This window comes from Leptonychotes weddellii, chromosome 3 (assembly GCF_054177405.1).
Source record: "Leptonychotes weddellii isolate Sample4059 chromosome 3, ASM5417740v2, whole genome shotgun sequence".
Classification (NCBI taxonomy): domain Eukaryota; kingdom Metazoa; phylum Chordata; class Mammalia; order Carnivora; family Phocidae; genus Leptonychotes; species Leptonychotes weddellii.
This window is the reverse complement of record NC_138371.1, coordinates 157,559,174-157,586,002: the sequence shown is the minus strand read 5'-3', so window position 1 is coordinate 157,586,002 and position 26,829 is coordinate 157,559,174.

Here is a 26,829-nt window from a genome sequence, read left to right as displayed (position 1 = left end):
AAATTTAACACAGGAAACAGCAGATGTTGGTGAGGATGCAGAGAAAGGCTAACCCTGTTACAGTTTGGTGGGAATGCAAACAGGTGCAGCCACTCTGGAAAATGGTATGAAGGTTCCTCAAAAAGTTAAAAAATAGAACTTAGACCCAGCAATTGCACTACTAGGTATTTACTCAAAGGATACAAAAATACTGATTCGAAAGGGTACATGGCCCCCCTCATGTTCATAGCAGCATTATTAACAATAGCCAAACTATGGAAAGAGCTCAGTTGTCCATTGACTAATGAATGGATAAAGAAGAGGTGGTACACACACACACACACACACACACACACAGAGGAATATCACTCAGCCATCAAAAAGAATGAAATCTTGCCATTTGCAATGATGTGGATGGAGCTAGAGTGTGTTATTCTAAGTGAAACAAGTCAGTCCGAGAAACACAAATACCAAATGATTTCACTCATATGTGAAATTTAAGAAACAAAACAGATGAACATAGGGGGAGGAAAAAAAAAGAGAGGGAAGCAAACCATAAGAAACTCTTAAGGATAGAGAAAAAACTGAGGGTTGATGGAGGGAGGTGGGTGGGGATGGGTTAAATGGGTGATGGGTATTAAGGAGAGTACTTGTGGTGATGAGCACTGCGTGTTGTATGTAGAGGATGAATCACTAAATTCTACTCCTGAAACCAATATTACACTGTATGTTATCTAACTAGAATTTAAATAACAACTTGGGGAAAAAAAAGTCAAAAAGTTTTTCTTCTGTTTCCTGAAAGATTTTGTACAAGAATGATGGAATTTCTTCTTTAAATGTTTGACAGAATTCATGATGGAAGGTAACTAGTTCTGGAGATTTCTTTTTGAAAAATGTATTTTGATTAAAAAATTCAAACTGTGCATATGTGTGTGTGTACACACATGGTTGTAAGGGGATTGTTTTGTTCTTGTATCAGTAATTTCAATAAATTATATTGTCCATGTCACCAAATTTGTCAAGTTATTCATCAAATTCTATCACTCATTCTACTTCTATAAGATCTATAGCAATAACCCTTCTTTCATTCCTGGTATTAATAATTTATGATTTTCTCCATTTTTGTATAAATAAATTTTGTTAATTACTTTAAAAGTAAATTTTGGCTTTATTGATTTATCTGTTGCTTATCTGTTTTATTTGCATGGATTTTCTCTCTTATTATTTATTTTTACTTACTTTGGTTCTGAATTGCTATTTCATTTACATTTGTTAAAGTGAAAGCTAAGATCATTAAAATTTAGACATTTGTTTATTTCTACACTAAGCATTTAAAGATGTTCATTTCCCTCTAAGTGCTGCTTTTGCTGCATTCCATAATTTTATAATCCCTTTCAGTTATAATTTAATTCAATGTCTATTTATTGTTTAGATGATTCCTGTTTTCATTTTTTTGTCCAGTTTTTCTTTTTTTTTTTTTAAGATTTTATTTATTTATTTGAGAGAGAGAGTGAGAGAGAGAAAGAGCACAAGAGGGGGGAGCGGGAGAAGGAGAAGCAGACTCCCTGCTGAGCAGGGAGCCCGATGCGGGACTCGATCCCGGGACTCCAGGATCATGACCTGAGCCGAAGGCAGTCGCTTAACCAACAGAGCCACCCAGGCGCCCCTTGTCCAGTTTTTCTATAACTTCAGGAATGAATAGTATTAGTCAATATTGCTTCATATATTTTGAAACACTATTAATAGGAGCATACTTATTTATGGTTGTTTGATGTTTTTAAATAATTCGCTTTTTTATCATTTTGAGATGTCCTCAATCATTTCTGATAATGTTCCGTATTTTGATATTAATATCCAAATCCGGCCTTCTAATATTACTGTTTGCATGTTATATCTCTGTTCCCATATTTTTCAAGAGTCTGTGTCCTTACATTGATGTGCATCTCTAGTGGATAGCATAGAATTGGGTTTCACTGTTTTAATTATTCTGATAATATCTATTAATTCAAGTGGAAAGCTCAGTAATATTTAATGAAATCATTCCTATATTTGGATTTAGGAATGCTTTTTTCCTATTTTGTTTCTGTTTGTCCTCTCTGGTTTTCATTCTCTTGTATTATTTTTCCTATATCAACATGGATTATTTGAATATATTTTTTCATTCTTTTAAATTTTTCTATTAGCTTTTAGTTATACCTCTGTATTGTTTTCAGTGTTAGCTCTAGAGTTTTTATCATGCACTCTTAACTTCTTAAATTTTAACTAGGGTAACATTATTTATTATTAAAAAGAACAAACCTAAATATACATATATATATTTTTTTCCTCTAAGAATGTCTTTTATTTGAATGGGTAATGTAATTTTTGGTTGTTCTATACTGACTTATTTTCCTAAGTGAATATGTAAATTTGTGATATATAGCAAATAATTAATGTATGAGTAAAAAGTGCTGTAAATAAAATACAGTTAAGGTAGAAATTGATTTCTGAGTCAAAATTACTGTAATATAATTTGGGATAACAATAGTATTCTTTTTTAAATATAACCTTTATTTGGGAATATTTTACTTGACTATATTTATTTATTTATTTATTATTATTATTTTTTAAAGATTTTATTTATTTATTTGCGAGAGAGAGAATGAGAGACAGAGAGCATGAGAGGGAGGAGGGTCAGAGGGAGAAGCAGACTCCCCGCCGAGCAGGGAGCCCGATGCGGGACTCGATCCTGGGACTCCAGGATCATGACCTGAGCCGAAGGCAGTCGCCTAACCAACTGAGCCACCCAGGCGCCCCTACTTGACTATATTTAAATTCCTTTAATTCTTCTGTTGATCTTTATGAATAATTTATTCATTGTCTTTAATTGTCCACATAATAATGGATCATGATTTTATAATATAATTATAACAAAATTGAATATACCAAGTACTATCCTTTTGAAAGTAGGCCACTGATGAAATCATTTTTTAACATTTATTTATTTGTTTTAGACAGAAAGAAAGAGAGAGCGAGTGGGGGGAAAGGCAGAGGGAGAGGAAGAGAAATCCTTAAGCGGACTTCTGGCTGAGCGTGGAACCCAAAGTGGGGCTCAATCCCAGGACCCTGAGATCATGACCTGAGCCGAAATCAAGAGTCAGACCCTTAACCAACTAAGCCACCCAGGAGGCCCAATGAAATTATTTTATATACCTTATACAATAAAAAAATCCAGTTTGTTTTAAGCTTCTGAAGTTGAAAATCAAATACATATTAATCACATCTTTAATTCAACAAAATCATCTTTGACTAATAGCTATGTCTCATGTTCTTTGCTGAGTGTTAAAAATAGAACACTAATAAAGAATTTGTTTCTGACGTATACGGTTTTCAGTATATCAATTTTGATATAGGAGAAGTTAGGCTATGCACAGAAAAGCATGTAATCTACACTGAAGAAATAGGAACATTTCATATTATGTTTAAAACTTTATGTAAGGAAACATAGCTAGATGAATAAAATACCTGGACAAGTAATAATATCATGTTTCGCATAAGGAACTCTCAATAGATGGAGACATTTTCCAAAGTGTCTCTGTCTTAGTATTAATATCCAGGGAGACTCTCGACCTCAACAGGTCTATTTATCTAGCAAATTATATTCAGAGATTTTTTTTGTTTGCTTTTAAAAATAAATGAGACATTTCTTTGTTATCTAGATTATGTAAGAAAACTGGGGGAAAATAGATTTTTGATATAAACAGAAAAAAACAAAATGAATTTTTGTGTTTATATTTAATTTAAAACTCACTCATTTTGAAAAATATTTCTGTTCTGATTTGTTCTGAAAATAGATTCAGTATGTGAACTAAAATAGTGCTTATTAGCATAGCATTAATATTTACCAATATAGACATAAAATATGTTTTCCTTTAGGGATTATGTTTTATCATGCTGAGATATCTAATTTCTGAATTTTTTTAATGTTTAAAGTTTGAAATTGAACTTTTGTTGCTGCTATTTGCTTGTCCTTATTCATTTTGTTTTATTGATGCTTATTAAGAGGCATATTTTAAAGAGGCATTTTAGATCAGCTACTCTAGCACCTGTCATCTTTTTCTTACCTAGAGAACTTATTTTAAAATAAATTATATTCCCATAACTCATCAGGTTTTAAAATCATGTTGTCAAATTCATTATTTCTATAGAACCTTTTCCTCCCCAACATAATCACATAATACCTACAAGTCCTTTTGACAAAAACTCCCTAGGTTTTTTCCTGAAAGAAAAATGGTGTTTTCTGATAGCTGCAAATAACAGGCTTTGGTTTATGGTTTGGTTTAACCTTTTGTTTTTTAAATGAAATTGTGAACCTCTTTCTCAGAATGTCTTCATCTACCTGTCGAGAGCCACTAGACACTGACTTACGCCTTCCGTGGGAGGTCAGTACCACTAATTTTATTTATATGTTTAACAGAAAAAACAAACAAACAAACAAAACCCAGAGACTTTATAGATTTTCAACCATCAGCTCTTCTTTTAAAGCTAAGCTTTTACTTCTTGCACCAGGGGATTGCAATCCTTGTCCCCTGTCCTCTTGTCATTATTAACATTGTGTAATTTTATTCTGTTAAATGAAATCCATATATTGCTATAAAAGGGTGGAAATGGAAAAAAATATATATTATTCAATAATACCACAAGGCTATCACCCAACTAGAGGGTCCTGTAGCTTTCAAAACCTGTCATTACAACACATTTGATTTGAGGTTTATAATATAATAATAATATCAGTGTTTCCGAGTATCGGATATTATGTGCACATTGTCTGCCTTTCCCACTGCATTCCTTTTCTCATCATCTTGAAATCTAGATTTCTTCCATAAGTAAACCTACTTCGGTTCTTAGGACATGAAAGATTATTTCAGTGTTGCTTCTGGTTTTTGTACCTTATTCCCCACCTGCTTTTTTGTCTAGTGAAAATATACTCCTGTTTTAATCCTCTACTCAATGGTCACCTTCCTTATGATGTTTTATTTAAGTTCCAAGCAGATTCCCTCTCTGCATTATTTTTTATTCTCCTTTCCCTTACACAGTGCAGTTCTGAGTGGCCAATATATAGCACCCCTTGTTTTTTCTCTGTAATTCACAACTAACTGAGAAAAAAGCAGGGGAATCAAATAGATGGAGAGAGGAGATATATCCTTTAATACTGATGAAGCAGATTGGAGACACAGCTTTGGATATGGAACCAATGAGCTGGCTAATGAATCCTTTAGTGTGACACATTCTTTCAAAGCTTCACTGACAAAGCCAGATATGCAAAATGTCTTTGCCAGGGAGAGTTGCCATGGTAAACTTGACACAAAGGGCAAGCTAATATATTCCATTTACCTGCAGGCAGCAGGATCTAAAAGAGAGAGGGCCTAGGAGGACACGCTCAAGCAGACTTTTCCTTCTCCTAAACCCAACAATCAAGTAAGTCAAAGTAGAAGAATTCGCAAACACCAGTGGAAATTAGGAACTATAAGGAATGGGGAATACAAACTCAGTCCTAACATTCCCCACCATTGACCAGATCTGCTAGGTGGAGATAGATTTAAAATTAGGAAGGGCGAAATCAACCTTCTCCAAGATCAACAGCTTGAAATATGGCAGACTTTCATCCACTATGAGAGGCCAGTGCAGCTTGTAAAAGCTGAGGATGTCCATGCAGGACAATTTCTCTCTCTCCATCTGTCTCTTGGGATATAGAGCTGACTAGGCAGGCCAGAATGAGGCCGCTCTTGTCACAAAGTATCATTTCATCCTCGGAAACCTACATCTGAGCCTCCAAGTGCTTTTGCTGAAAGACAGCTAAATCCTATCCTAGCTTATACAAGAAGACAAAATGTTTCTTTCTGCAAATCTCACTCATCTTGATTGTGTCCTTTGACAACTGGTCAGGAACGAGGGCCTGGATACTGTGTAATTTGTCTGGTTCCCTCGCTATACCACCTACAGCTAATACCTACATAACTGCCCATGTGGACATAGCGAGCAACATAGCTTATTTCTTCCACGGGGGCCTGCACTCGCCTTGACTCTTCCCAAACACTGTGGCTATGAACGTGTGCATGCAGGTGGTGTGTTCTGTGCTGTGGTGCCTTGGACACTCACTGGCAGAGGGGGCAGGAGACATTGTGGCTGAAAGAGAGTATGAACAGCTTAGAGATGAGTGTCCTGAATAGCACGTTTGGACATCTACTATGTTTTTAAATTCTCAAGCTATCGTCTCTGAGCATTGTGCACTGGGCAGGCTCTGTGCTGTACATGGGCACACCATAGTGAACAAAACCATACACAAAATGCAATGGAATGAATACGTCCCCCTAAAATTCATATGTCAAAACCTAATCTCCAATGTCATAGTATTAGGAGGCGGGGGTCTTTGGGAAGTGATTAGGTCATGAGCGTGGAGCCCTCATTAAAGGAATTAATGTCCTTATAAAAGGGACTCTTAAGAGCTCTATTGTCCCCTCTGCCATGTGAGGATACCACAAGGAGCTTTCTGTGAACAAGGAAGTGGGTCCTAACCAGACACCGAATCTGCTAGTACTTTGATCTTGGACTTCTCAGCCTTCAGAGTTATGAGAAATAAATTTCTATTGTTTATAAGCCACCCAGTCTGTGGTATTCTGTTCTTATAGACTGAACAGATGGAGACACACAGTGAATAATCTCTACCCCTATGAAGGTTTTATCCAAGTGAGGATACCAGTATTTTAAAAATCTCTTTCTTGTTTTTGTTTTTTTTTTTCCAATGGTGCAAAGTACATAAAGGAAAGTAAAGTGATAATGAGAGAAAATAAGGAAAAGGATGATTTCAGCTGGGAATTCAGAGTATACCGTTCTGACAAATTACATTTTATATTGAGATATTAGACATGAGACACGAATGGAGGTCAGTCAGTCTATGATAGAGAGAGTCGCTTTATTCCAGAACATCTGTCTTCTAGAGATACGAGCTTCAGTGTGAGGTTGTGGTTATGGACACAGGTACCAGATATCTTGGTTGACTTCTTTACATAATTAATAGTCATAAAACTCCAATTAACCTTCATTGAGCTATAAATTGCTCCAAAGATCTGCAGAAACTGACATAGGGCAAAGAACAAAGAGAAGAAGAGCCAAAGACAATATGTAGCCCAGAACAGGCATGTAAAAAATGAGATGCATTAGAATAATCTTGAGTGTAGAGTATGAAAGTAAAAGTACTCGAGAAACATGTAGTTAAAGAGAGTTAAACAAACTTGTGGTGTAAAGTAACTGATCAATATTTTTTCAAGCTTCTGGTTATCACATACATCGAACATTGTATGGATTCCACAAATGTTAGCTGCAAACTGTCCCATCATTAGTTTTATTCTTTCGGCCAATTCTTCCTTCAGAAAATCACCCTGATAAATAGTAACATTAGTTTTGGGGAGCTGTATGTGTTATTATAGAAATGATAAACTCTGTGTTCAGTCATTAAAACCAATGCAAGAAGAGGAAAAACTCTGCCAGGTCTCTTGAGGAAGGAGAGTGTTCCTAAAGAATTGGACTTCATACTGAATTTTTAGGAAGTAAATGTAATGAATGTTCACATAAGCTTGGGCAGGGTCTTTCAATTGAAGTTTAGAAAGAAAGGAAACACAAATGTCTATTAAATAGACAGAAAAATGAATTCAGCTGAAATTATTCTATTGTTTTGGTAGTATCATTTTATATTTTATTTTTTATGTGTATAAAGAGCTTATTCAGTTCATTAGAGTGGGCAAGTTCCCAGCTAAATGCGCAGATACAAGTAAGGCATTCCTGGCAGAAGCCATTAGGTCGCATGGGACTGGGCATCAGGCAAGGAGAGAGCACCGAGGTTTCAGACTCAGGCCCGGCCAGAGCCCCTGAGCGGCAGGTGGGCTAATGTCCTGGCCACTGCTTCCTTCTCACAGCTGGGCCTCCTGCAAGGTGTGTCTTGAACGTTACATCATTTCAGGGATGTCAGGGGAACAGATATGAAAGAAACAGAGCCTGTGTTCTGGTGCACCTCAACTGTTGTTGCTTTGTAAGTCACATGCTAGTGTGTGAACAAGAATTTTGGAATACTGTAGTAACAATGGGTCAGAGTGGTAATATCTCCATAGTTCTCCCTCAGTGCCTCCTTCCCTATTTTCCTTCTCACTTGAATTCCCATCCTTAAGCCACCTGCCCTGGTGAAGAAAGTCTCACATACACAAGTCTCTCAGATGACAAAGCTGTTTCCAAAGCAGCATCTGGTGTGGTCTATGACATCGAAGAAGGGCAGTGCTCTGGTTAGCTATCCTCTGTGAAAAGAGTCATGCACCCCTGACCAAGGCCTACATGAATGCATAATTTAGTGGACAGATTTAGAAAGTAGAATATGGATGAAAATAAGAAACAAACTCCAAAGAGCTATCATTTCTGGTGACTGGGCCAGTTAATGACCAGTTCACAGATGGTCTCACTTGAAGGCTACCAAATTGTTGTGTTTTGATAGCATCAGTTAATAATAAAACAAACCAAAAACAAACAAACCAAAAACATCAGGCACTAGAATATAACACACTTCTTACTTTTTTAGATTTACTTGTCTATAATTAACCCTGAAGACTATATGATTGATGATTGGTTATCAAACTTGTTGGGAAAATTCTTGAGAAAAGAACTTTTCTTTGATCTATTAGAGGCCATCAGTGCAGAGAACAAATGTAATTCTGCTGACACAGAAAGCAAGAGGGAACAGGACATCAGTGTCACGGTCTTTTTTTTTTTTTTTAAATTAAAAGAGATATATTGGGCACAAGGAAAAGGGTAAAGTTTCAGAGGTTAACTTTCGTCCTTGCTATTGGCAGATGGTTAAATATGAGAACTAACTCCATGCAACTGAAATGATCAGGTAGAAAAATTGTGACTTGACACCATATCATGGTCAAAAACAGAGAGAATGAGGAACAGTGATATAATCTCGGGGAATTGTTTGGGGAGAGAATTTTGTTCTAGAATGTGGAAGAAAACTTTGCGACCCAGGAATTTGCACAGAAGTCAGAACCCACAGGAATCCCTGACGGTTAGGAGTCTTTAGCTTCCCCAAATTCTTGCTTCCAGGCAACAGGGAGGTGAGAAAATGAACTAATCTGAGTTTAGTCATCCCTCTCCAGGATGAGATTGATGAGAATTAGCTAGAATCTGCTCTGTGTCAGAATGAAAAGTACCAGTTAAACTTGTTAGAAAATGTCCATGTTCAGGAAACAATCTCATATATACAATCAGAAAAAAAAATACAAATATGTGAGTATAAATATAGATACATATTGTGTATCATATATTTACACACTCACACGCACAGAGTCTATCTTCAGTATTCATGGATTCTGTATTAGTGAATTCAGCTACTCACTAAACTTGATGTGTAATCCCCAAAACTGATACTCCCAGTACTTCCACGGTCATTCTCAGACACTTGCGTAGTAGCAAAAATAGGAGTCACCAAGGGCATATTCTCACCCAAGGTCCAACCAAGTCACACTCTGTCTTTTTGAGTTAGCTCTCATGTTTTAATGTCATTTTTGCTTCCTAGTTAGTGCCATGTCTTTCACATTTTTGCGCTTTTTTTGGTTATTCTGTGACATAAATAATGTTTAGTGTTTAAAATGGTTCCCTAGCTTACTGCTGAAGTGCTGTGTGGGGTTCCCAAGCACAAGAAGGCTGCGAGACACGTTATAGAGAAAACAGTTGTGTTAGGTAAGCTTCATTAAAGCACACATTACAGTGCTATTGACTTAAGTTCAATGTTAATGAACTGAACGTATCATTTCAATAAGGTGTCTTTATTTTTTTTAATGTTTTATTTATTTATTCATGAGAGTCAGAGAGAGAGAGAGAGAGGCAGAGGCAGAGGGAGAAGAAGGCTCCCCACCCAGCAGGGAGCCCAGTGCGGGACTCCATCCCACGTCCCTGGGATCATGAGCTGAGCCGAAGGCAGACACTCAACCATCTGAGCCACCCAGGCATCCCACAATAAGATGTCTTTAAACAGATACATAAAACAAGGTTATGGGTTGATGACTTGACAATAATGTTGTGCCATAGCCAGCATCCCATTGGCCAGGTCACGTGCTGTCCCAGTCTCTTCATTTCCTCCCCAGGAGAAATCACTATCTTTAATTGTAAAACAATGTGTAAGTATTCTATAATATATTATTTTATAAATAATGTAAATGTTATGATTGATAATACTTTTATATTTTGTTTTTAATGATATTTTCAAAATATACTCATGAGAGCCATCAATGTTGTATGCAGCAGAATTTTAGTGTTCACGCCTACATTTTATTTCATTGTATACGTACACCTTGCTTTATGTATTCATTCTTCTACTAATAGTTATTTGGGTTCCTTCTAATTTGAGATGATTATAATTAATGATGATATAAACATTCTTATACATGTCATTTCTTGTACATAGATATACATGTTTGTCAGTAACTTTGAGGAGTGTATTGCAGAAGTATGCATATATACAATTTTCGTAAATATTATTAAGCACTTTCCTGAAGCAGTTGTACCAATTTACCCTCCTGACAGCAATGTCTGACTTTGAATTGCTCCACCTCCATACCAACCTTGTTATTATCCATCTTATTTGTTGTAGCATTTGCCATGGTACATGGTTATAATGTATTTTGGTTTGAAATTTTATTTCACTGATGACTAATGAGGTTGGGAATGTATTCACGTATTTATTGTGCATTTGAATAGCATCTCTTCTTATTGATCTCTAAAGAACCAAAGTGATTAATCTACTATCAAATGACTTCTTTTTCCCTGGCATCTTTGTCTGCCTAGTTAGCTCTCCAGTGCCTTTAAAACTAGATATTTTTCTTCAAGTATTCACTTTGATTCCTACATAAATGTTGGCATGAAATAAGCTAAGCCACAAGTATCATTTTAAAGAATTACTTCTCTTGCCCCCTCTTTCCTACCCCCTCTGATTTTCAGGGAAATGCTGTGTTCAAGATCTCCTCAAGTTGAAATACTTTTGAATAAAGTTGGTCAGAATTCCCTTAGGGATGTTTTAATTATAGATTTCTTGTGTTGTCTTTTGTATACTAGAAGGGAAAAAAGAGAACAATGATGGTGATAAAAATGAAACAGATTTGGGATCTGTCAGGAAAAAGGGTCTAGTTATAACATGAAAGGAAACGCCTGATAAAAGAATAGGGTTAGTTAACACCTCCATCCCCCACAAAATTACCACTTTTTGTGGTGATAACTTTCAAGTATGTAATACAATATTGTTAACTATATTCACCATGTTGTACATTAGATCCTCGAAACTCATTCATCTTCTAGCTGGGGTTTTGTACCTTTTGATCAACATCTTCCCATTTCTCCCATCCCTCAGCCTGGTAACCACATCCTACTCTCTATTTCTAGGACTTCAGCTTTTTAAAATTCACATATAAATAAGAAAATACAATAGTTGTCTTTGTCTAGAAAGTGTAGATCCTTATTTTTAGTTCAGCTAAAATTGTATGTTGATTCTGCCTATTATATTTTTGAGTAAAATTTTCCCCGGAAAAATACCTATGAATTTTGTTGCTGTTTTGTTTTGTTTTTCAGGAATTCTAGCACATTGAGATGGTCTCTGAAATTTGGCTGAAATCTTCTTAAAGGGAGAGACCTTGTAAATATATCTCATCATTGCTAAGTTTTACAGAAGCATAGTGTGCTAGAACAGACAGAGGGAAAGACAGAGTCCAAGGAGTGCCCAGAAAAGGCCTAATGTGCCATAATATAAGGCAGAAGAGAGTTGCACCTGCTGAAAATCACTACAATACAAGTAGCAGTCAAGCAAGCAAAATTACAGACAAGCAACACCACTCATTCATTTTACACATATTTATGAGACCTACATTCATTCACCAACTGTCTTATTCATTCTAGCCACAAACTCCTTGCCAGGAATATGAAGCCTGTATGATTTTTGCAGTTTAATGAAATCAACATGCAAATTATTATTGATATATTATTGATAGATTAGTCATAATGGTGATTATATCCTCCATGCATCCTACATAGCCTCTATAATTAGTATTGTGTGGATATTCTTTAGACAAAGATGGCTGTTCATGAGATATAGATAGCCATCCTCCTGGAAAACATAACATGTTTAAGTTTTTTTATGTACTTGCAAAGATGCTTGTTCAACATGTCATTCAAAAATAAAAACATTGCAAGCATGGAACACAGTTTATCCAGATTGATTCTTGATATATATTTATATGTGACTTAGTAAAATGTTATTTTTTGAAAAAAAAAGGAATGATGAAATTCAAGGCAGGATGATGAAAACACTATATTCAAATATGAGTGTGTGCACACACATATCCATTTTCAGGGAAAAAAATTGGAAAAAAAGACCAAGTTATGTATGTCTGTGTGTATATAACTTTTTGCATCTCCACATAATTATGTAATGATGAATTTTACACATAAAAATGTATTTGTCTTAAATTAGAACCAGTATGTTATAAAATGAAAGCAAGCTTCAGTAAACACCAACTCCAAATCCCTTATGGACCAAGGTTTTTTTGTTTCAGCATATTACTGCACAAACATTTGATGGTCATTTAATATTTTTGAATATGGCTAATGGTATTGTGTAAGAGGAGAAATGATAGCAAAAGTAAGTAGGTCTTTCATGAAACATTTTTTTATCATTTATTTTGTGTTTTGTTTTGGTTAAAATTCTATACTAATGTTACTCAGCAGAGACTCCAAGGCAACATAATCACATACAAAATGACTTACTGTGACGCATATGATCCCTGCACTTCCTGCATACAAAATGATCTTCCCCACTTTGCAAGGCTAATCATTTCATCAACATGCATTCTTTTCAAAATTACCTGTTCACACTAATGGCTACTGAGCCACAAAGGGCACATTCCCTTAAGGTGACCCTAAGTCCTCACAGCCAAAGAAGAAAAATCAGTGTGAGATGGCACTAGTGGGAACTAATGAATGCTTATCCAGACACCCTGGGAACATCAACATCATGACGCTACTTATTAGATAGACCCCATGACATCAATAATGACACTAATAATAGCTCTGACCTATATAGAGCTTGCTTTTTCGAAGTTGTTATGAATGCATTATATAAAGGATGGCTAAATTCATATTGGAGTAAAGTTGCAGAGTTATATAGTGAAGAATTAATCTGTGATCACCTGTTCTGTTTTCCTCTAGCTCTCTATTCTCACTACAACTCCAATCCTGATGTATCTTCCTATCCTAACCAACTCTTGTATGCCAGATCAAAGATTCAAAGAAAGAAACGGCCAACTGAACTTTTGAGAGAGGAATATTTATATTTTTTCAAAGATGTTTCCTCCTAGACACCAAATATGACTTAATTTGGGGAAGGAAGAGGAGTCATTGAAAGAGTGAATCAGAGTGGAGAGAAAGATCTAGTATGTCAGGAAGCTATAGGGGATCTGATATGTAGTGGACGTTATTTTCCATTCATGAGCTCCACTTAGCTAGAGGCTAGGCTTGCAGCCACCCCTCTAGACAACTTCCCATACAACAGTCATGCAAACTGCACGCATCATCCCTCTCCAACAGTAAATGATATTCATGGGCCACAAGGGTGGGACTGCTGTTCTGACGGAAGCCAGAAGGAATGTTCCCTGTGGGTTAGAAAAGAGAATAAATAAAACTCTGATGAAGAAAATATAATAATGTGAAAAAAAATTGATAAGATTGGTGAACCCTGACTAATGTCATCAAAGAGAAAGAGGATAGATATGCAAAAATAGAAATGTCAAGGATAAAGCAACTGTGGACACAAAAGAAATTCTTAAAAATCACGATTATCTTAATATAATTCAAAATAATTAAAATTGAAAACATAAAAGGATTGTTTCTAGAAAAATATAATATTCTTATCTCTAAAAAATACAACTCAACTATGCTCTCATAGAGTAAAAGAAGAAAAAGATTAAGTATATGTATTCACATGAAAAGATAAAGAAAGCAGAATGAATAATGGATAGAATTAATACCGAAACATTGTATGAGACAATGATTGCACATCGTATTGCTAACTATTATAATTAAACACATTAGACATACATAGCTATGCAGCAAATATGAGAGCAACATTTTCTTAAAGTGGAAGATGGGGTATAATAGACAGAAACACAGCAAAACTAAAGATTTTAATGCACCTCATTCACTCCAATGTGATTCAAGAGGATAAGAACAAAAATTAATAAAGACTAGAAAATCTAAGGAACCTTATCAATAATGTGGATCTAAAAGATTATATGTGTGTATACTATAATTATCACGAAAAAAACACAAGTAAAAATAAATGCTATAAAGTATTTACAGCAATATGTTCTGAATCCATTGCAATAGAATTAAATTAATTTTAAAAACTCAGAAATTAAATGTCAGCTTCCATCTGGAATTTTTATAACTTGATTTTTAAGCAGCTGTTCTGTTATGTCAAATGAGGAATGCAAACCGTACTTTAATGTTTTCTAGAAAAGAGAGGAAACTGAAATACTAATATCAGAAACTTTGGGATGCCAATACACTGATGCTCAGAGAAAATTCTGTATCTTATATGATTATATCAATAAAAGTAAAGAGTTAAAACCATCTGGTTAAGTATGCAAATCAAATTATTGAAAAAAGAACACAAATATATGGATGGAAATAAGATGAACAATATAGTAAATATAAATGAAGAACTTAATGAGTTAGGAAAGTGTGTGATAGTTGAGAACTAGAAATCTAGGTTATATGAAAAATAAAAGTAAGATAGATAAATCCTAGCTAACAATCATGAAAAAGGAGTTTTAGTCACAAATTTAGAAAATATATAGAGGAAAATAATTACAGAACTGAATAATTTTTTTAAAGTATAAATTATAATTTTGACCTACTCTATAGCAGTGAGAATATAGACTGAATGCCAATAGGTTTATTAAATTATAGTAATTTTATTGACATCATACTTAATATTAGAATGTAAATATACATACCCTCAGAAAGAAAGAGAACTTCGTAACAGTCCTAGGTTGTGGGTTTTGAATGACTAGAAATTTGAATTTTCTTTTTACTTTGCTGCTAATTGAGTTATAATAGGTTTTTTTTTTTTTAAAGATTTTATTTATTTATTTGACAGAGAGAATGAGAGAGAGAGCACATGAGAGGGGGGAGGGCCAGAGGGAGAAGCAGACTCCCTGCCGAGCAGGGAGCCCGATGCGGGACTCGATCCAGGGACTCCAGGATCATGACCTGAGCCGAAGGCAGTCGCTTAACCAACTGAGCCACGCAGGCGCCCTGAGTTATAATAGGTTTAAAAAGGATTTCTACATCTGAAATCATTTGTACTTTGACATATAAATACATTTCCCTTTTAGAATATGTAAATCAATTTTGGCATGAAGCATCAAGATATTTTAAAGAATCTGGATTTTTCAAGGGTTGATGCTGAAGTGCTCATTAAAACCAAGAGCAAATGGGAATTTTAATGGCTCAGAAGTTCCAAAAAGCATATTGCAAAAGGAAAATTGTCTTTTTCCAAATGCTTTCCTCCATGTTACACACTTTGTCGCACATATGTGCATGGTTGTTTACGGGATTGGGAAAGGTTTCAAACCACCATGTCAAGTCTTGAGATCAGCTCTTACAATCCCAGAGCTTATAACAATGTTTCTTAAATCAGTATCTTACTCAGGCTTTGCACTGAGACTTGGCTCACTACTTATTTTGTGATGTAGAACACCCAGTAGAATTAGAAAATCTCTACAGATTCTGGACCAACTGTTTCTGTTTCATTTCCTCTTCTGCACTAGTAGCCACACCTGCAACAGGAAATGGTTTGGGTTAGCTGCAAAACAGTCTAGAAATATTGACTGGACCCAAGTGATCGACAGGCACATATTAAGGATAGATTCCAGGATGTACAAAGCCGACTCTCAAGATGAAGTACCAACCTGAAGAACGGATGACATTCAGAATTTATCAAAATGAAGTAAAAACAAGCATCCTATTAATTTGAATCACTAGGCCTTGTCATCTTTGGCCTTTGTTACCAGTGAAAGCTAGCAGCATTGTCATTTACATAGTGTTATGTAAAATATGCTTCCAAATGATGAAGTAATTATAAAAATCCCCATGCACAATTGTTCATGAGAGCAAATTAAAAGTCATCTCTGGCTGTGGTCCATCAATAACTGATGGCCTAAGAAATGTGCTGAGCCTTATGATGGCTGGTTACACTAAGACCCTGCAAAAATACTCCTTGAAAATAAGGCTATGCTCAGAACAGAACTATTTACAATTGGCACAGGGGCAATTTCTATCTCTACAGAGGCAACATGCTAACTAATTATATCCACAGTTACCCTTTCCCAATGTTCAATAATTACTAGTATCCTTAGGGGCTCTTTTCAAACTATGCACCTTTTATCCTGTCAACCAATATTTGGGATGGAGTCTTTTAAAAAGTTGTTTTTTAGAAGAGGTGATATATTGTTTAAACATTTACATAGCTTAAAATAAAAATAATATAAACTAGTATAGAGTGAAAACTGTTTCCCCTACCCACTTTTTCATTAAACCTGTGACTCCTCTCTAAACCCTGAAGGGAAACATTTTTTAAGTTTCAGGAATTTTTTTTAATGTTTCTTTATACAAAATAGAAAAAAAAGTTTTTATTTCTTTCCTTCTTTCACAATAGGCTGTGTATTTTGTGTGCTGTTCAAAATCATATTTTTCCACTTAGCCATATATCCTGGAAATATTTCTAAGTAGAGAGAGATTTCTCATTGTTTTTGTGTTGCTATTGAATATTCTAGTAAGTGGTTATAGCATAGATTATTGTAGAAGACCCCCAAAGATAAGTATTTTTTAAAGTTTTTATTTAAATTCCAGTTAGTTAATATATAGCGTAATATTGGTTTCAGGAGTAGAATTTAGTGATTCATCACTTACATGCAACACCCAGTGCTCATCACATCACATGCCCTCCTTAATGCCCATCACCCAGTTAACCCATCCCCCTGCCCAGTTCCCCTCCAGCAACCCTCAGTTTGTTCTCTATGGTTATGAGTCTCTTTTTATGGTTTGCTTGTCTCTTTTAGTTAAGTATTTTGTTTTTTTTCCTTTTTTTGTTTCTTACTGCAAAGAATACTGTAACAATGATGTATGAACACAGGACAACTTGCAGAAGTAACTTGGGATGTGTGCCCTGCTCTTACTGATGTCTGAGAGCCATTTGTATCTGAAAAATTAACCCTTTATCTGTGATATGTGTTTTAAATTATTTTCCTAGTTTGATACTTGTTTCTGATTGCTGTCTTTTTTTAAAATTTTTTTAAAATTTAAGATAAATTCCTTAAAGTGAGATATTGCATCAAATGGAGCATTAGCTATGTTGGGTATATTACTCAAGTCTCTTCATTGGATATGTAACATTTGGAGTCCCAGCATTTCATAAAAGAACTGTTTTCTCACAACCTCACCAACAGAGGTTGAGTTTAAACTTTTAGATTTCGGGCAATCCATCAGGTGAGAATTGATATTTCAATATACTTTTATATTTATTTTTCTTACCATGAAAAGTTGAGTATAGTTAGAGTCTGTTAAGAAACATTTGCATTGCATTTCTTTTTCTGCAAACTGTCTTTTTATTTCTGTAATTCTTTTTTTTTAATGCCCTCCCCCATCAGGTTGATGGTGTTTGTGTGTCTATTTTTAGAAGGTATTTCTACAGTAGGAATATAACCTCTTGTCTGTGATATGTGACAAATGTGTCTTTTCCCAATTAGATTTCTCATTACTGTGCTTATGATTTATTTTACTATGAACTTTAAAAAAATGTTAATTTATCAAATTTATCTATCTTTCCCATTAGTGGTTCTGGATTTGATACTTGGCTAGGATGGCTTATTCTTCATTTTCAGTAAGTTGTAAGAATGGTCACAAGTTTTCACTCCTCTCATGAAAAAAAAAAACGAAGTCCGTTTTTCAACCCTTCAAGCTTGGTTGACTCAGGGACCTGCAATGTAATAGCCAATGAAGCATTGGTAAGGGTGACAGGTGCAAGCAGAGGCTGAAAAATCCTTGCACATTGGGAGTTACCGTCTTCCTGCACTGAGAGCTCAATCTGGACTAGCTGTCTTGATGTTGAGAGACATACTACCCCAGCTGACTTTCAGACCTAGGGATAAGGCCATCTGAAGCCAGCCCTTCCCCCAGTTAACTCATCATCTGACTGTAGACATGCGATGAAGCCAAACTGAGATCAGTGAAAGCCAGCCCAGGGAAGAAAAACTGCCAAGCAGAAAGAAGAGCCAAGTGGAATTTATTCATATTTTGTTCCAGTTCTCCTATGTTTTTGTTTTGTTTTGTTTTGGTTTGGTTTTTTAATTTAACTCTGACCCATTTGAAATTCATCCATACACAGGAATGGGTTTAATTTTTATTTTATTGTCTATGGCTAATCCGCTATCTCCACATCAATTATTTAAGTCTGTCAGTACCCCTACTGATCTGAAATGCAAACATTGTTGCCACATAGACCCACAAAATGGGGAAATTAATTTTCTGAATTCTCTATTCTGTTGTCAGCTGATCATTCTGCTCATGTACCAATAAAATACCACTGTAATTATATACACTTTAAAGTATATTTCAATATCTGTCAGGACTACTTATTATCTCTTCACTCTATTTTTTTTCAGTATTTTTGTTTACTTTTTTGTTTGTTTGTTTGTTCTTCCAAATAAGTTTTATAATCAAGTTATCTATCTCCAGAAAAACAACTCTGGTTATTTTAATGGGTAGCATTAAATCATAAATTGCCTCAGGGAGAACTAATATCTCTTGAGGATTTCTATTCAAGAAAATAAACTGTTTTTCTATTTGTTCACATCTCTTTTATGTCACATAGATCTCTAGATAAGGTAATTTTCTGATTTTCTTTGTATAGGTTTTGAAGGTCTTGTTCTGGTGTGTTTTAAAAAAAATATATGACTCCATTTTCACCATAATAGGATGTTCTATAGGAAGAAAATATATGAAAGAGGCAAAAGGATTTCAATATTTTTTTTACTAAAAGGAAAGGGAAATAATGTAAAACTAGGATAATGTAATTATTGAAATAAAAAGTAGGAACCCACAAGAGGTACTCAGGTTGAAAAATGATGTCTTAATTTAAACTTAGGATGTTCTGATATTCAAAAGGGGGCAAATGTTTTTTGTTTTTGGGGGGTTTTTTTTGGATCAAGGAGCATCAAAAATGGTGTTGAAGATAAACCTTATTTTTTTTTTTTCTGAGAGATCAAGGACATCCTATAGAACATAATATTTTCTTAAACTTTTCCAGCCCAAACTGTGTTTATACTCATTAGTCTGTGCTCATATAGTGGAGAAGTTTTTTATTAGATAGAATGAATGGCTTTACAATAATGGCTCAGAATATATATTCTGCTCTAGTAAGCTTAGATACAAACATTTCCATTTCATACCAGATGGTATAGTCTCAGCCCCATGACAGTAATTATAGATGCATTTTGTACCATTACGGGTAGGCAAACAAGTATTAAACAGCTTCAATTTGTGACAAAAAAGCATTTCTGTGCTAATGTGTCAGCTATTACACACAGTGCTCATTGCCTTTTACAATAAAATTTTGGATTGATGGAACTCCGCAATGTGACAATGCATATGGGAATTATATTACCAATTAATCATGTGTAATGTTAGAATAGAGCAATCCCACGTTGAGTTAGTTCTGAATAACATGTTTCTGAAGACCTTTTACTTTTACTGTATTTCATGTGCTTAACAGAGAAGACAGCTATATTTTCCATTATTCCCATTAACCACGTTTCATCTAAAAAATCAATAATAAACTACGTAAAAAGCCATCTTGATAAAATATGGTGGCATGATCTTATAAAATCCCAGAGTTTTAGGGATGCATGTGAAATCATAAGGAAATCATTCACAGTTGAGTTTAAATCTTAAATAAACAATGGCTATATTTCCTTTCTTTGGTAAATCATGCATTGAAAAACCTTTAACCAATGGATCCGGACATTTTGCTAGGTTGGGTGAGGTATACTAATATAAACACACAATTTCTTTCTTACAGAACTTCCAGTCTAGTAAGGTAGATTTTTAAAATGTGTATATGTTATATGTTAAAGTAATAAATATAAACAATTATTTTCAGTTATAAAATGTCTTATTTTCTTTCAATTTTTACCAACCATCTTCCATATAATCATTAAACTGTGGTCCTTACACAAAATGAAAAATATTCTGAATTAATTGAAATTTATTAGCAGTAGTAGGAAAACATAAGCACATAGAAAGAAGAGAGAAAATGGATGAGGCAAAATATTGTGACATACAACACCCATTACAGATTTCAAATGTAGACAATTTCACACCAGCTAAGAATCTTTGATTAATTTCCTTTGATCAGTTTAGTTTTTATGCAATAAAATATGTAAAGAATTCTACAATCTTTTATGACATCTTTGCAGGTTAAAGATTTGATTCTGCTAAAAACTAGAACACCTCCTCCGAGAAAACACACACATACACAAACACATATACATATACATATACATATACATATACATATACATATAAAGACTTTGTCAGTCCTCTCTCAAAATTATTTCAGTTCTCAAATCAGGGACAAGATGAAATATGACTTGTGAATGTAAAACAAATGTACAAACAGAACTCAAAATGATACAAATGTGCATCTTCCTAATTTTGGTAAGAGCCCATATTATGTGGTTGTTCATGTGAGTACCTCGATAGATAAGATGTTAGAATTCTGATCAAGTTCTCTTTTACTGCTCCAGTTTTCCTTGTGAAATAGGAAGCAATATAATCTGTCGATTCCAATGAGATGGACAAGAAGATAGAATTTAATATCAACAAGATTGTAGAGGGTTATGAAATAGTCCCCCAGGAGAGAGGTAGAGTGAATAATGAGTACACAAAGTAAGATTTGGGGACAATGGTAAGGGCCCACTTGAGGTTGCCAGATTGCATTAAGGATACACTTTTGTAGTTATAACCAACAGATCACTTCATAATATATAAAATATAGGATCACTATACTATAAACCTAAAGCTAACATAATATTATATGCCAACTACACTTCAATTTTGAAAAAGTTTGAAAAAAAAGGAGGTATAAGAGACATTTAGGAAAAGTATGGAAATTTAAATATTTAATAATACTGAGAAATCTAAAAAATGTAATAAAACATGGTTATGGTTACATATTGTATTTCAGCCAAGTTCTACTACAGAGATTTGGATATTTGTTAGGCAGAAATTTGTATTTAATTGGGGCTACTTTGTCATATGAGCACTACAAAGTGGGCAAAGAAATGGAGTTGAAGAGAATATGAGAGGCAGTCCTAAAAATGACTGACTATGGAAATTCAGCTTTTAAAAAAGTAAAGTGAATATATGAAACTGAAGATAATGTACAGTTGATAGAATCAATGGAGGTCAGATACTCATGAAATGAAAAGTAGGAGGAACTCTTTAGAGTGAGAAAGCTGGAGAAAATATGCTTAAAATATAGAACGTGATAACCAGCAAGTGGAATGCATGGAGTTGTGATTATGGACAGTGTGTTGTCATTGACTAAGACAAAGGTTTTGGGTATAACCATGGAGTAATTGGCCCCAGAAGGATGGAGGACAAGATCGTAGGGAGAGGTATATTCAAGGTCCTGAGTGTCCAGACTGTGAGAGGGACCTTCTACACATAGAATGGAAATCACTAATGTTTAGGTAAAAATAGATTTAAATATATTAGAGTGAGTTAAAGTCATCAAGGAATGAGAGGGTACTAGTTGCCATAATGAGAAGACACAAGATTCAAGACCACATGCTTTTAAGTAAGTTGATTGCAGAATGTTTTGAAAGTGACTTTCAGAAGGAGAGCATTTCCCAATCAAGTGTTATTAGAGCTGTGACAAAAAGCTATATTACTCTACACTAGTCCCCGTTAAATCAAACTTATAAAAGTAGTCAGTGACTGTTGTGGGTTGAACTGTATACTCCAACATGATAGGTGAATTCCTGACCCCTCAGTACCTGGAAAGGTGACCTTATTTGGAAATAGGGTCTTTGTAGATGTAATTGTGTTAAGACGAAGTCATTAGAGTGAGCCTTAAGCTAGTATGACTGGTGTCCTTATAAGATGAGTCACATACATATAGACACATAGGGAGAAGTTCACGTGATGACAGAGGTAGAGATTGGAATGGTGTGTCTGCAAGCCAAGGAATGCCATGATGGCTACCAACCACCCGAATCTTACAAGAAGCCTGAAGGATTCCTCTGTACAGCAGTCAGAGGCAACATGGCCCTGCCAACACCATGATTTCTGACTTCTCAACTCCAGAATTCTGAAGAAATTTCTATTTTTTAAGCTATGTAATCTGTGACAATTTATTAACGAAACTAATACAGTGACTAAGAGATTTGTAGGTAAAGTGGTGTTCTCAGGGGTTAATCATATTTTTGTTAGAGCAAGAAGCTAAAACCAAATGGAAACATTGTGATTTGGGTGATGATTGGCCTAAATTCCAAAGGGCAGAGAAGAAGGATGTTAAGAGTAGATGTGTATTTCCTGACATTAGGGATATTAACTATAGCGCTTTAAAATATATTCTCACGATCACAAAGATACATATTATCTAAAAAATATGAAAGACAAAGTTTAAAAGTTGAATATAGTTATTGTTTGAGTCTCTTAGTATTGTGAATACAGTCTGCCATTTTTAAATCTATTAAAGTCTAGAAGGTTATAATGACTTCAATAGATTTATAAAACCACAATATACTTATTTCTTGAATAATCAATCAATTTCAAAGAAATTGTCAACATGTAAAGCAAACAAAAACACTTAACAGAAATGGAAAGCAGCTAATACACATATTTCCTTTTGCCATAGATAATTCCTGACATTCTTTTTTAGTAAGTTTATTGGAGAAAACAAACAATATTTAATTTCATTGTAATTCCCAAAGACAGATGGTAATAAAAACCTGTCCATCTTCCTGTGCTAATTATATGCTAAATTTATCTAAGGGAGATAATGTTGTTGTTAGTTCAAATAACTTGAACATAAACTAAACATTTATTTTCCAGCAAAGGTTAAATCATCAAGGCCAATATTAAAAAATTAAGAACCATGTCTCCAGGGTTAAAATGCTTCTTTGCACACATTCAAAAAATATTTTTGCTGTTTAAATGAAGCAAAGGTTCTGCTTTCCATATTTATAGAAATACAAGTCATGCAATAGTCACTTCCACCGTATAAAGTTTGTTAGGCTTTGGAACAATTTTCATAACTGCCATCATTAACATTTATTTGAAAGGTGATAGATGCTGGGATTGTAAGGGTATCTTCATCTAGGCTTCAGCGTACTAATTTGTTTAATTTCTCCTTTGCACTCAATTTAAATATATAGATATAGACTCATATAGAAGATACCTAATAGGTGATATGAAAGCTTTTAAACAAAATATGCAAATGATCTTTGAGATTTGATCCTATCTCCCTCCCCTTCTATAGCAGTTCCTATTGGAACATTGTCCATAGCCCCTTGATTCTCAGTTTCGCTCACATACAATGAAGAGTTCCTATTCCCAACACTTATGACTCTCTCTGAGAGGACTTCATCTGTAGGGATATGCTTAGAACAAGCACAGGCTGGGTCAGAAGTGCTCTGGAGTGAAGGCTCCTTGGAGCAGTCCTCACCCCATGACAGACAGGAGTTAGTGAGTCAGGTACCTTAACTCTCTTGCTCCTTGACAGATAAAACCCTGAGTTGTGTTCCACATGGTATCCCAAAGGCCTCAGTAGTACTGAGCACCAATTCCCCACAGTGCTTCTCTTATCATAACACACACTTACTGGCTTCCTTCCCTTCCTTGTCTCTCCCCCATTATTCAAATATACTACTTGAACTCATTCTTATTTTAAAGTATGTTTCTGGGGGATTCCAAACCATAACACCTAGTAAACAACATCAACACTGATATTCGCATCCCTCTTTAAAACTTCATCAATCCCCATTTTCTACCTCCATCACATTTCTTTTATCCTAAAAAAAAAAAAAAAAAAAATCTTGGCCTAAGTTTAGCCTTAAATGTCCAATTGTTTCATTCCCTTTTGTAGCAAAACTCCTTGAAAATATTGTTTGTGTTTGATTCCTCTTCTCCCTTTCTCTCTTAATTCCACCTCATTCAGGACTTTGCCTACATGACTACACTTTACCTGCTCTTTTCAAGAACACATATAATCTCAATATTGCTAAATTTAATGAGTGATTTTCTGTTTTTAGGCTTTTTGCTGCAATTGATATAACACACTTGTATTTTTATGCTAAATAATAGCTACTCCAAAATAGCAATTCTTAATCCCTGAAGCCTGTTAATGCTAACTTGTAAGAAAAAACAAAGGTCTTTGTAGAGGTGATCAGATCAAGGATCTAAACATGGGAATAATCTGGATTATCCAGGTGGACCCTAAATTCAATGACAACTTACCTTATAAATAGGGACACAGAGGGGTATTTGGTACATACAATAAAGGTGACATGAGGACAGAAGCAGTGATTAGAGTGGTGTGCACACACGCAGAGGAACCCTAGTGGAAGCTGTAAGAGGTAAGGAAGGATTCCCTCCAAAGCCTCTGGAAGAAATGTGGCCCAATAAAACTCATGTTGAACTTCTGATCTCCACAAATGTAAGAGAATAAATTTTATTGTTTTTATACCTTCAAGTTTATAGTAATTTGTTATGGCAGCCACAGAAAACTAATGCAATACCCACTAGGAAAATCATGCCTTCTTATTAATCACTTTGTGAATTCCTCATCTGATAATGTTAGACTATTCCAGTTTTCAGGTTTGATCCTTTGCTCTTGCCTATCCAAACAATTTCCTTCTATCCTTTCATCAAATTTTAATCTTTAAATGTCATCTATGTGCCAATAATTTTCAAACCTTTCTCCCAGACCAGAGTGCTGTTTTGAATTTCAAATCAATTGAACTAATTCCTATCCATGCCTAACAGATATCCATCAATGTCCACAACCCAACTTCAGGTCTTTCTTCCTTGAACACTCCTCATCCTCCTTCACCTAAAGTTTTCCCCTTCATTTGATGGGAACTCCATTCTTTTTCTTGTTTAAGTACAAAATTTGGAGTCATCCTGATTTTCTCTCTTTCATAAACATAATAAATATAACAGCAAACGCTGTTGGCACTACCATGAAAATATACCTAACCTCTAATCTAACTCTGTTGATCACTCTGATTATCTTGGTCTAAGTCAATAGAAGGCTTTCCTTGATTATCACAGGAGCCTCCTTCCTCTTTCCTTTATTCCCTACAGTTGATTCTCGAGTGTCTAGAGTGAAATTTTGAAACTGTAAGCCAGTCAATGTCATTATTTTGTCCAAGTGATTTCCTATCTTACGCAGAGAAGCAGCCAAAGTCACTGTAATGGACTACAGATCCTACTTGATTGGCCTCCTGTTATCTCTCAAATTTCAACCCCTACTGATTACTTCATCCAGCCACCTGGGCCACCTTAAAAATCCTTGAAGAATCCAAGATTGTCCTTTCTGAGGCTCTTTGTTTGGGCTGTTCTCTTTGTCAGGAATGTTCCTCTGGATATTCACCTAGCTAACATCCCGGCTTCCTTCAAATCCTTGCTTAAATGTAACCTTTTATTGAAATGTACCTTTTCCATCCTATTTAAAATGAAACGGCAACCTGCTTCTCATCTTAACTCCTCATCCCAGCATTCCTGATTCAATTAAACCTCAAGTTTTCCATTTTTTTTTATTTTTAACGTACTATATTATGTATTCATTATATGTATTCTCTAATTTCTCCTTGCACAGCAGAATATGTATGAGTCAATGACATATATGTAGTATTTTCTCTTTTGGTCACTGATGTACTCATATCTCTAGCATAGTGCCTTCACAGAATAAGCAGAGATATTTGACTGAATGAAGGAATTGATTAAGGCAATGAACAAGACCAGTTATTAACATTTCCATTCCTATTTATCATGAACAGAGGGATTTAATTTATTTATTTAATTAATTTATTTATTTATTTATTTTTGAGCAGAGGGATTTTAGTCTATTTCTAGAGTATAAGAAATGCTTTTATTTATATTTATATTGCTTTCAATGTTAAAACTATACAAGTTAAAGACTTAAGACACTGATGAACTTACTTAAAGTCATCAGAAAAGTACACCTAAATATGCATAGATACTGGATTAAGTTATTAAACATTCATCCAGCCAAAGGCTTAATTATCTGGATTTATGTTCTGAAACAGATCTCTGAGGTTTTAGTTCTCATTTTTTAATTAAAATGTTCTTCTCATCTTTCCCCACCTCCTTTCTGTTGATAAGTCAGTTTAACAGAGAGGTATAATCTCAAAATAAGTTATAAGTTTGAACCATATCTAGAGTATCTAATACAGTTCCTTGGACTTAGGGGACCCAATATTAAGTACTGAATTATGCTGTTAATACTAATTGTCACAATGAATGATGTACATTATTACTCACATTATTTATTTTCTATATCAGGAGATGAAAATCTTCACTTGCCCAGCAGAAAGGATATGTAAAGCTAGCTGGGTATAAGAATGAAAAGGTAAGTTGTGAAGACCATTGCAATGAAGAGTTTGTGCCTTTTGAAATGGGTTCAGGTGCTTT